The following is a 13,662-nucleotide window of genomic DNA, read 5'->3' on the forward strand; positions in this document are numbered from 1 at the left end:
GTTTCTACTTTTTAACTACTGTGAACAATGCTGCTGTGAACTTTCGTGGGCAAGTTTTATGTGTGGACCTATTATTATTATTTTTAATTTATTTATTTTAATTGGAGGCTAATTACTTTACAATACTGTATTGGTTTTGCCATACATTGACATGAATCCGCCCCAGGTGTACATGTGTTCCCCATCTTGAACCCTCCTCCTACCTCCCTCCCCATCCCATCCCTCTGGTTTATCCCGGTACACCAGCCCTGATCATCCTGTATCATGCATCGAACCTGGACTGGCGATTCATTTCACATATGATAATATACATGTTTCAATGCCATTCTCCCAAATCATCCCACCCTCACCCTCTCCCACAGAGTCCAAAAGACTGTTTTAATTTGTATTGGAATATAGTGAATTTACTATGTTGTGTTAGTTTCTGTAATATGTGGACCTATATTTTCTTTTCTCTTGGATGTGGAATTGCTTAACCTCTTGAGGAACTGCCAGATTATTTTCCAAAGTGACTACACCATTTTATATCCCTACCAGCACTATATGAGGTTTCCAATTTCCCCACCTTCTTGCCAACACTAGTCATTGTCAGCCTTTATGCTAACCACTCTAGTGTGTGTGACATGATGTCTTATTGTGATTGGTCATGAACCTTTTGATAGGTCCATGGGTTTAGGAAAGGAGCTTAGGGCTGGGGGAAGAGAGGAGGTGATCAAGAGGAAAGGCATAGAGGTACGGACTCCCGTGCTCCAGCATGTCGTTGTCGCCTGTTGAAGGCTGGTCATTTTGGTTTGCACAGAGGATCTGCATAGGGAAATAGCAATGGATGAAATTAGGAAACTCCATCAGAGGGGAAACTGCACGTAGAAAGGCGGAGGATCCTGCAGGCTGGTTCAACACGTGCAGGAGTTCTATGATGGAAGTGTTGCTATAGGAGAATTAGTTTGGATACACAGGACATCTTGCACAGGAGAGATCAACAGATGCTGGAGGCATTGAGGATGGATCAGCGGTTGGGTTGGGATGCTGGATTTGCATATGGGATGACAAATGGGAACTAAACAGACCCTCAGAGTTCCAGCCTGGGTTCCTGGGAAAACTCTGGTATCCTCAGAGAAATAAGGAAGTTAGGAGAAGCAGTTATTTTGTGGGGTGGATAAAGGACAGGGCAATTTTCATATTATAAGTGTCAAGACTGAGGGTGTTTTTGGACAGCGGGAGGAATGGAATTTGCAGGGCGGTTAACCCACTCCCAACTTGGGCCCAATCCAGATCCCAGCGGGTCACAGTCTGCCTTTTGTAAGGTCTGTGAATAGTTTTTACATATTTAAGTGGCTGGGGGAAAACATCTAAAAAAGAAGATTTTGTGACAAGTGAAAAATACATGAAATTCAAATTTCAGTGTTCGTAAATAAAGTTTTATTGGAACACAGCCATCCCTATTCACTTACAAGTTGTCTCTGGCCGCTTCCATGCTGTGAAGGTGGCATTTCACTAGAGATAGATGTCCCAAAAGGCCTGAGGTACTGACTCTCTGGCTCCTCACAGTAAAAGTTTGCCAACCCTTGGATTAGAGAGTCACTGGGGAGGTGCAGCCTCCTGATTGTGATACTTAAAGCTGAAAAAGTGAGGCTTTCCCAAATGGAGAAAGGGGGCAGAGGAAAAAGGGAGCTGGAGAGTCCCTGGAACCACTTCTGTTTAGAAAACAGAGGGAGGCAGAAAAAATCAGCGAAGCTAGCAGGTAAATAAACTTGAGTAAACCTCCACTTAATTAAACATGTCAACTCCCAGAATATTTAGTGCTTGGTATTTCAAACACACTCCCAAGAGGAAGATGAAGGAATAAAGTTGCAACCTGGGGTTAGCTAGTCTGCTGAAAGCAGGATCAATCCCCACCCCCTACCCCCTACTCCGCCCTGTCTTTTCCTCTTTTCCTCCCTTCTCTCACAGCCTGGTAAGGTCTCATTACAGGAAGGGCTGTGTGTGTATGTGTTCAGTTGCTCAGTCATGTCTGACTCTTTGCAACCCCATGGGCTGTAGCCCACCAGGCTCTTCTGTCCATGGGATTCTCCAGGCAAGAATACTGAACTGCACTGCCATTTCCTCCTCCAGGGAATCTTCCCAATGCAGGGATCGAACCTGCATCTATTGTGTCTCCTGCATTGGCAGGCAGATTCTTTACGGCTAGCTGGCTTCTGCCTAATTCTCTCAGAAAGGGGTATGAGGAAGAATATTCCACTAAGGTAAATGTCCGATAAAAGCCCAAAGTGCTATTCCTGCCCTAAGACTTGAATCTTAATTGGCAGACCTTATGTACAAGGGATGACTCTCATCTCTGGACATTTCAGGCACTTGCAAAGGGGCAGCAGGGAGCCGTGTAAAAATTAGGGGGTGAGGGTGGAAATCCTGGCCCAGTCCCTCACACCAGGCCTGGGTGTGTGCTAAAGTCTGCCGGCCACCAGCTTGCTGAGCGGCCTTGGATGTGGCCTTTCAGCATTCTGTTTTGGTAAGTCCCGTGGAAGCAAGGAAGCTGGATAAGAGGCACGAGGGTACTGGAGTGCCCAGTATTTGCTTAGCGCATCACAGCAGGCTGGCCATGTCAACAGTGAGGCTGTTTGGAAGAGCCCACCTTCATGAGGGTTGTGGGTGAAGTTGTTTTGCGGGGAACAGGAAGCCATTCCCAGGCACCGCCTTCCCTTCCCACCCCTGAGGACGTGGCAGGGTAACTCAGCTGTGGCTGAGTGCCCAGGCCTGGAGCCACGAGGACTAACTTTGCCCTTGAAAGCAGGAAACACATTGTCTTCGTGGCTGCTGGTCTTTGGGAGCAAACACCTCAGCTCTTCTAGGAGGCCCTCAAGGGCCCATTCAGTGGAGTGTCTCCTCTCTCTCCCCATTGCTCCATCTTCTCTTTGTTTTGGGGGTTATTCAGGAAGTCCCAGCTGGTGCCATGGAGTATGCACATCTGTCTATACACATACACAGCCTTACTCACCTAGCTTATCTCACGCAGGGGATGAGGAGAGACACAGAGGCCCAACATGAGCAGACTGTACAGCTTCGCTTGGGGAAATCAGAGCCTGGATTCTCCCTCCACCCAACTCACCCACCCCCAAATTAGTATCTACTTAGGTTCCTGGTGCGTGTGTGCCCATGGCAAGTCCACTGTTGACTGACGGTTCATGAGAAGAATGCCTCCATGTCCATCAAATATGGGGCCATTAGAATCTTCAGAGAACAACGTAACTGCTGATCTGGGAGTGATCTCAGCGAGCATTTGGTCCCCTAGGTATTGACCTTCTCTCCTTCCCTTATGTAGATAGGGGAAACTGAGGCCCAAAGAATTGAAGTGCTGGTAAAAAAAAGTTGACACTCAGCTTGGAATAGAACTCAAGACACCTTGATTCACAGTGCATAAGTGCTGAGTTCATGAATGTAAAAATAACTTTGAAGAAAATATTATAACACCTATCCAGATGTTGTTATTGTTCAGTTGTTCAGTCGTGTCTGACTCTTTGTGACCCCATGGACTGCAGCACACCAAGCTTCCCTGTCCTTCACTCTCTCCCAGAGTTTGCTCAAACTCATGTCCACTGAGTCAGTGATGTCATCCAACCATCTCATCCTCTGTCGCCCCCTTCTCCTCCTGATCAAGATGTTAATCACCATTAATTTTTTGTTACCAATCCAAAATTACCCTTCATGATGCTTCTGTGGGGATCTTGGCCGAGACATTTCCAATCCTGCCCTAAGAAACTTTCTCTAGGGCAGCGGTCCCCAACCTTTTTGGCACCAGGGACTGGTTTCAATGGAAGATAATTTTTCCACACACCGGGGATGGAGGGGTTGGTTTCAGGATGATTCAAGCACATTGCATTGATTGTGCACTTTATTTTTATTATTATTACATCAGCTCAACCTCAGATCATCAGGCATTAGATCCCAGAGGTTGGGGACTCCTGGTCTAGAGACCAAGGAACCACCAGGGGCCCACGTCTGGAGGGATATGAGAGAGTAAGTAGAGACAAGGCTGTGTGATGAAATTCTGCAGGCAGAAATTAAAAAAAAAAATCTTTAGTGCAAACTCAAGTTCTGAGTGATCTTCTGTTTTTGTTTTAGTTACATTAAGAAAAACACCAGCTTCTTGATTGCAAGGAATTTTTAACAGAGAATAAAAGGCCATAAATTCCCATGGGTCACCCTGCCTAGCAAAGCCAGAAGATCCCACAGATTAAAGGTTGCACATGAGAGGGTAAGAGTCAGAACATCTGAAAATCAGTGACAATGCAAAATTTATGTAACAAACTACAGAGATGTAAAACTATTATATTTATATAAAGGGATAGATAAATAGCTGGATAAAAAGGGCTATCTAGATGATGGATGCATGGATGGATGAGAAGAAGGGAAGGGAGGGAGAAAGGAAGGAAGAAAATAGGCCAAATTGATTGGTTGTAGTAGATCCCTGGGTGGCAGGCAATTTTAATTTTCTAACTTTCTCTTCTCTGTATTTTACAAATTCCTGTGTTTTCTTATAATCAGGAAACAACAGCAATGGAATGATAAATTCAATGTGTTAAAAGGGTTGATTGACAATGAAAAACACAAACGCCTGGAAATTTCCAACTCCTTTTCCCAGCAATACTGTCATATCTCAGCCACACGATATTCTCAAGAAACCCCTTTGAACTGAAAGCCAGCCCACATCTAGATTGAACCCACTGGACTAAAATCCTTCTCCGAGCCTTTTGGCGACTTTGACTTGCTGGAGATAACCCAACAACCAGCCCACTGTTTCGTTTTCCTTTAGATTCAGCCAAAGGAATCCAAGATCCACTGCGCCATTTGGTTTTCGTCAATACAGGTGCAATTGACTCAAGTGAAAATCTCTTTGAAATGAGGACCTGTTACAGTCAGCACCTCCAGCTTAACTTCAGGGCCCTGCTGGAAGAATCTGAAACCTCTTAACAAACCTAATTTGAATCGTAAAGAGCTGCTGGCCCAAATCCAAACCTTATCTCAGAGCCCTAAGAAAGGACCTGTTTTGATATGGTAATCATTTAGCTAAAACGATCTCTCTCTTTGCAGTTTTACCTTTTATCTACCAATTGCTCGACAAAAACTCCTCTATAGTACTTTGTTATTCTTTTTATACTCTCCAGTACTCTTTAGGCTAAAATAGATGAAGTATATTCCAGCTACTAAAAAAAGTCAGAAAATAATAAGCTTTGAGTCTGCTGCTGCTGCTGCTGCTAAGTCACTTCAGTCGTGTCCGACTCTGTGTGACCCCATAGACGGAAGCCCACCAGGCTCCCCCATCCCTGGGATTCTCCAGGCAAGAACACTGGAGTGGCTTGCCATTGCCTTCTCCGAGCTTTGAGTCTAAAAAATGTGAAATCAGGAAAATGAAAGTTTTAGTGGCATTTGAATCTAGTTCAGTTTTAGACCCAGATCGAAGAAGGCTACTTAGACTAGGGGAAAATATATGTTATCCTGCATGTTCTGGAAAATTCATTTTAGGGCTTCAGGTGGGATTGTAGGAATCTGAGAAACATGAACTGTAATTTTGTGTTTGTGTGTAGAATTTGTGACATTTGTGTTTAATATTGTTTGGTTTCAGAGACTGAAACGATAGATGTGAGTGTGCTTAGTGGCTCAGTCGTGTCTGACTCTTTGTGACCTCATGGACTGTAGACCGCCAAGCTCTTCTGTCCATGGGATTCTCCAGGCAAGAAAACAGGAGTGGGTTGCCATTCCCTTCTTCAGGGGATGTTCCCAACCCAGGAATTGAACCTGGGTCTCCTGCATTGCAGGCAGATTCTTATACTGTCTGAGCCACCAGGGAAGCTCATTTATAGATAAATATGTTCAGATCGTTTTATCTACAGATCTGTGAGACATTCACTTTCTCCTGGTACCACTCTATGGTTTGTTTTTCAACCTCCCCGAAATGTTGGCATCTGCATTAGTGGGCAGTTGCTATAGACACAGACACCCTCCAAATTTCAGTGGCTTACTTTTTTTGTTTTCTTGTTTGTTTGTTTTGGTCTAAGTTACGTGAGGGCCTCTCTGCTAGGCTCTGCTGGGCTTGGTTCCATGTGTTTTTGAAATCCGGGACTCAAGCTTAACAGCAAACACCGTCTGGGGAATTTAATTCTCCTGGTGAAGGACAGAAGCTCCACGAAGAGAACTGAACCACAGAAATGCATGAACGCTCTGCTGAGACATGTCTTGTGTATTATTTGCTTACAGTACATTGACTACAGCAAGTCAGATGGCCATGTCCAGGATACATGGTGTGGAGAAGTATTTCCATCTGTCGAGAGCAGGGCAAGTACAGGCAGGAAGCAAACAACTGTAAACAGATACTAAAACCTATCAGGTATCTCATGCTGCCTGGCTTCACTGTTCTGTTCTCTGCATCTCTGTGAAGTTTTACTCTTTCTATCTTTTGCTGTCATTTTAATGGGTTTGTGGAAGGATCAGAGAGAAATGTCGGCATTCAGTCTTTAAAGTTTAATTAAAAGACTGCTGTTAATTTAAACTCTGCTGCTGCTGCTGCTAAGTCGCTTCAGTCATGTCTGACTCTGTGCGACCCCATAGACGGCATCCCACCAGGCTCCCCCGTCCTTGGGATTCTCCAGGCAAGAACAATGGAGTGGGTTGCCATTTCCTTCTCCATTTAAACTCTAGATACTATCAATATTGTTGGGCCAAACTTGAGTGTTTGCCAGAAGCAACTCTTGTATAAAAACTGGGCAATAAGGATCAACATTCATATTTGTTTGCTGGAAAATCTGAAAAAAAGATGCATACAAAAGAGCAGTATTTACCTGGGGGTGGGAGGAGATGGAATATGACAGACAAGAATGCCAGGGGGCTTTTCCCCTGCATAACAACCATACATGCTTGGTTTTGTATTGTGCAAATGTGTTTCCTCCTTGGAATAATGAATTTACTATTAATAGTAAACTCTAGAGATGCTAAACCTTAGAAGAATTAATATAAATTTTCAGTATTGTTATGGCTAAACTAGCAAATCAAATTCACTTTCTTCTCCAAAGCCATAAGCAAAGTACATACAATCTTTCTGTTTGTTACCCTAGTTGCCTAGTATGTAAAGTAAAAGTGTTTTGTTTAATCTTGAATGTCCCTCCTCTTTCCTATTGATAAAATTTGAATCCCTGGTCAATGAACAATGGACTTTCATGTCAAAGGAGAGAAGTAAATCTTTCCCTAAACTAGCTGTCATTACTCTGTTTGGAAGTGTGCTTTAAAAAGTTACATATTCCCATTTTTCTAAATTTAAAAATATAAGAAAAAAAGAAACCCAGAAATAAGAAAAACAAACAAACAAAAACTCATTGGGTTATTTTTAGCATATTAGCAGAAAGCACTAGAAGGCAAGGGGAACTGGGTAAAAAGATTCACTTCAAATGTCATTTTCTGAAGACTTTCTGAACCTATTCCCCACCCACTCCTGCCCTGGAAGAACTAATGTTTTGTGTCTCTGAGGGAGCAAAGCTTTGTTCGTGTCTGTACTGTGACACTTATAAATCTCTAATGCAATCATTGATCTGTATGTCTCTCTCCTCTACTGGACTGGGTTTCTGATGGCTTTGTAATGTTAGGATGTATTGAATAACTTGGTGCCTGGCACTTAATCAAATGTCAATGAATTGTTAATAAATTCATATACAGAATTTCATCTAGTAAAGTGAACAACATACTAACAAAAGATACCACTGTCTTTCTGTTTCATGACACTCTCAGTTTCAATGCTGACATTTTAAAGATTTCATTTTATTTCTCCTACCTGGATTCTTTTCTATTCTGCTTTGTTTTGCTGAAAAACCATAGGAAATGTCACTGATAAACTGATTTTTTTTCAAAATAATTTTTTTCAGATTATGAAAATAGTACATGTATATTAAAAAATGCAAAACAAAATATTGAAACAGTAGAAAGTGTATGAAGTGGACTGTAAATAAACCATGTCATTTTCCTACCAAAGAGTAAACAACTAGTATCAGATATGGAGACAACTGCAATTAACAGATACAAATGTGCTACCCTGCCCCCCCCTAAAAAAATTGGGAAAATAAAAATATAGCTTTTAAAATACAAACTCAGTAGATATACTGGCCTTCTGGTTAAACACAGGAAATTGAACACTCACAGTTAACTCTACTCACAAAATCCTACTAAAATGGAAATTAACACTTTTTTTAAAGATGAAAACATGTAAAAAAAGATTATTACATTTTAGAAGGTGGACAATGGTTATATGAGTAGAAACTGACCTAAAACACCTAAAAGCTGAAACCTAAGCTAGCGGTGGTAGAAGCCCTTGAACATGATTGCTGTGTGCAGCCCCAGCCAGGCTTAGGACTGGAGCCACCAGCCACCTCCACACGGGAAGATGCAGTGGGGCTTCAGACAGGACTCACAGGGAAGGAGTTAGGATCCAGAATCCCTCCCCAGCAGGGCACGAGATTGTGGGTAAGAAGCAGAGAGACTTTGAACTTGAGATTTCAAACAGAGCCAAGGAAAGGATTTAAGCATTAATATATAGTGACTCATTTGAAAAGACCCTGATGCTGGGAAAGATTGAGGGCAGGAGAAGGGGACGACAGAGGATGAGATGGCTGGATGGCATCACCGACTCCATGGACATGGGTTTGGGTGGACTCCGGTAGTTGGTGACGGACAGGGAGGCCTGGCATGCTGCGGTTCATGGGGTTGCAAAGAGTCGGACACGACTGAGCGACTGAACTGAACTGAATGCTTATATTATATAATATGTAATATATATTATATATTTAGTATATATAATATGTATGATTGACCTCTTAACCTCTTCCTCCTTAAAAAATAAGTATATATAATATATGCTATATATTATATATTTTATATACAATGTTATATATTATATATTTTATTATATACAATATACAATACATATTGTATATATTATATAATATGTTTATATAATAATGTAATGACATAATATGTTTAATATATATAATATTAGATATGTTGTATATTGATATGCAGTATATATAACACATATAATTATATAACTTTTAAAATATACATAATATATGTTATATATATTTTTTAAAGTAAAAGAGGTTGAGGTTATATAATGTTATATAAGTGAGCAACTCTGCAGTTAGGAGTGACATGCCCAGTTCTCTTCCCTGCTTGGAGCTCAGAACTCGGTGGGCAGTCTTATATACCCCAGGCAAAAATCAAAGGTTTCTTCTCAGGAATCACTGATCAGCCCAAGAAAAATACCTAAAGAAACTGACAGCCAGGAAGGATCCCACAATCGAGTGCCTCAAACAGAACATCCTATATTCAAGTCTGCTAAGAACAAAAAATATTTATCCATGGATCTTCCAATCTGCCACACTCTTAAATATGAGCAGGCAGTCAAAGGTCATGAGATGTCTGAGGGAAGCTAGCAACAGAAAAGATCGAGTCCAAAACAAACAAGGAACTTGGAAGAAACAGAGACAGTACAGGGAGCAGAAAATAAAAATAATAAGGAAGCTATGATTAATATTTTCAAAGGTAGAAGAGAAGATATTCCAACTGTGAAGCAAGGATTGCACACTACAAAAAAGAAACATTCACGGAATCCTTAGAAGTTAAAAGCATTTAAAAAATTAAAATAATAGAGTTCTGCAAAATAAAATTAAGAAAATCTTTCAGGAAGTAGACGAAAAACAAAGAGATGGAATGGAAGAGAGAAACAGATTTTTTAAAACTCAGATGAGCAGGCCAGGAGATGAGCATCTAAATAGCAGCCATCCCAGAAACAAAGGGCAAAGAAAATATAAGGGAACAAATCTTCAAAAAAATATTACAAAACTTCTGTAACTGAGGAACACAGACCTCCAGATTGAAAAGGTTCCCCTAAGTGAGCAGCATAGTGAAAGAAAATCAACCCAAACCAATTCATGTTGATAGGAAATTTTAGTACACCAGGCTTAAAGTGAAGATTTGCAACATTTCCACACACAAAAATTATACAGCGGATCATATAATAGCACAGAAGACAAATAAGACACCCAGTCTTCTCAGTAGCAACCTGAAAGACTCAGGGAGACAGCTCTAAAATCCAGCATGGAAATCTGTGGCTATGTTTTACCCTGCAATCAGGCAGTCAAGTGTGAGGGTATGAATGATATATTTAGACCTGAAAGGTTTTGAAATTTTCATTTTTTCTTTGAAAGTTACTAGGGGAGGAGTTCCACCAAAATGAGGTACTAAACCAAGAAAGAGGAAGTTTGGGGACTTGGAAACCCCTGACCCTACACAGGATGGCTGCAGAGGTGGTCCCCAAGATGCACCCGGCTGATGGAGGCAGAGCCTAGGATGGCTGATGTGCCGCAGACCCACAGTACAACCCGTCGAGACTGATGGCTGATGTTAAGTGTTAGGATATATTGAGAGAAGAGTTGTCTTTTAGCAGACATCTAAGGGGACAAATCAGTGGCAGAAACAGATATGTTACTTTCTGTTTTATCAAAGTCAAATATGCACAAAACTATACATGAATAGTTAATTAAAAACATCATTCCTAGGATGTGGAGAAAAGAGAACACTTCTACACTGTTGGTGTAGCCACTATGGAAAACAGTATGGAGGTTCCACTGCCATATGATCCAGCAGCCCCACTCCTGGGCGCAAATCCACAAAAGATGAAAACTCTACCTTGAAAAGATCCATGCACCCCAATGTTCATAGCAACTCTGTTTACAGTTCATAGCAATACTATTTACAATAGCCAAGACAGAAAATGAACCCATGCACCCATCACCGAGCTTAAGAAGATGTGTGTGCATATGTGTGTGTATACATATATATCCACATGTACATACAGACATGCAATAGAACATTCAGTTCAGTTCCGTTCAGTTGCTCAGTCGTGTCCAACTCTTTGCGACCCCATGAATCACAGCACGCCAGGCCTCCCTGTCCATCACCAACTCCCGGAGTTCACCCAGACTCATGTCCATCGAGTTGGTGATGCCATCCAGCCATCTCATTCTCTGTCATCCCCGTCTCCTCCCACCCCCAATCCCTCCTAGCATCAGACCCTTTTCCAGTGAGTCAACTCGTCTCATGAGGTGGCCAAAGTATTGGAGTTTCAGCTTTAGCATCAGTCCTTCCAATGAACACCCAGGATGGATCTCCTTTAGAATGGACTGGTTGGATCTCCTTGCAGTCCAAGGCACTCTCAAGAGTCTTCTCCAGCACCACAGTTCAAAAGCATCAATTCTTCGGCGATCAGCTTTCTTCATAGTCCAACTCTCACATCCATACATGACCACGGAAAAAACCATAGCCTTGACTAGAAGGACCTTGGTTGGCAAAGTAATGTCTCTGCTTTTTAATATTCTATCTAGGTTGGTCATAACTTTCCTTCCAAGGAGTAAGCGTCTTTTAATTTCCTGGCTGCAATCAACATCTGCAGTGATTTTGGAGCCCCAAAAAATAAAGTCTGGCACCTTTTCCACTGTTTCCCCATCTATTTCCCATGAAGTGATGGGACCAGATGCCATCATCTTCGTTTTCTGAATGTTGAGCTTCAAGCCAATCTTTTCACTCTCCTCTTTCACTTTCATCAAGATGCCTTTGAGTTCCCTTCACTTTCTGCCATAAGGGTGGTGTCATCTGCATATCTGAGGTTATTGATATTTCTCCCAGCAATCCTGATTCCAGCTTGTGCTTCTTTCAGCCCAGTGTTCCTCATGATGTACTCTGCATATAAGTTAAATAAGCAGGGTGACAATGGAACATTAGCCACAGGAAACAGTGAAATATTGCCATTTTCAGGAACGTGAATGGACCTTGAGAATATCAAAGTAAATAGAGTAAGCCAGACAGAGAAAAATATTGAATGATATCACTCATATATGTACTCTAAAAAATACCAATGAGTCTATATACAAAACAGAAGCAGACCCACAGACATAGGAAACAAATTTATGCTTACCCAAGGGGAAAGAGCTGGAGAAGGAAATGGCAACCCACTCCAGCATTCTTGTCTGGAAAATCCCATGGACAGAGGAGTCTGGCAGGCTACAGTCCATGGGGTCGCAAGAGTTGGACATGACTTAGAGACTATACCACCACCTCCACCACCAATGGGAAAGGGAGCAAGGAGGATAAATTAGAAGTTTGGGATTAACAGATACCAACTACTATACATAATGAAACAGATAAGCAACAAGGATTTACTATACAGCACAGGGACTATATTCAATATCTTTTAATAATCTATAATGGAGTAGAATGAGAAAAAGAATCTCTATCTACCCATCTACCACTGAATCACTTTGCTGTACCACTGAAACTAACCCAGCATTATAAATCAACTCTACTTCATTAAAAAAAAAATCACTCCTCTGTCATCACTCATCATACATAGTCTGTGTTCCCAGAAACAGCCATTTCAAATCTTTCAGCTATTTCTTCTGGTATTTAATTCTACATTGCAAACAAAACAAGAATAACAGAAAAAAGTTTTGATTATTTTGCTATTTCTTAAATACTCAGTTTTAGGTATTATTTCTTCATTTCCTAATAAGGAAATCCTTTCTTCCTCCCTCATCCTCCTAATGTAATTACATGAACATTTTTATCCATCATTGTTTAATATTTATACTTTTATGACTATGTAAATATTAGTCATAGATATGATTTCATTTCCTGTCTGTAATGCTTATTTCTAAAGTTAATAATTACCTTCTTTTCTTTGTTGTTTGTGTGTGTGTGTGTGTGAGCGGGGGAAGTTGAGATTTCTAAGACAATTGGGGAAAATTTGATTGTAGACTAGGTCTTGGGTATTTGTTTGATTTAGCATGAATGTGGTTCTATATAAGAAAACGTCTATATTTTTTAGAGATGAATATGGAAATATTTAGAGGTAATGAGATATAGCATTTAGGATTTGTTTAAAATACTTCAGCAAAGATGAAAAGGGACATATAAATCAAGTGTGGCAAAATTTGATAATTGCTGAATCTGGATGTAGGGTACATGAAAGTTTAATTCCCTACATTTGTGTATCTTTGACATTTTCCTAATTAAAGTTAATTGTGTCTTCATAGAGTTTCAGTAGAACCACATTCAACAAAAGCTCACCAAAAAAGTTTAGATTTGCGAGGAGGGACTATGATGTGGAAACTATAATGTTAATTAGATATGTTTATTGCCTAAAACCACACACACACACATGGACTGGAAATACTGAAATTTAAGCTCTTAATCTCAGTTTTGCCACCACTATTTACAATATATGACTGGGCCATCATGAGTAAAACTGGACCTGGTCTCCTCAACTGTAAAATGAGAGAAATGGACAAAATGATCTCTGGGGACTTTACTGCTCAGCTTCTTAACTTCAGAGAACTTCATCTAATATATTTACTTCAGTATAAAGGTTCACCCCATGGGGTATAAACAGATGTCAAAAGGCAGACTGTAGGTGTCAGGCAATCCTAGAAACTTGGGCACCAGCTGTCCCTTGCATGTCAGGTAGCTCCTGTTCCTACCCATTGTGAGAATGTTCTCTCCAGTAAATGTCCATCAGCCTTGAATTCTTCCAGAAACATATATCTCATTGCTTGGTGAAACTGCTCATTCCTT

Source organism: Moschus berezovskii, chromosome X (assembly GCF_049115385.1).
Source record: "Moschus berezovskii isolate FMDL1 chromosome X, NW_MosBer_1.0, whole genome shotgun sequence".
In the NCBI taxonomy this organism is placed as follows: Eukaryota; Metazoa; Chordata; class Mammalia; order Artiodactyla; family Moschidae; genus Moschus; species Moschus berezovskii.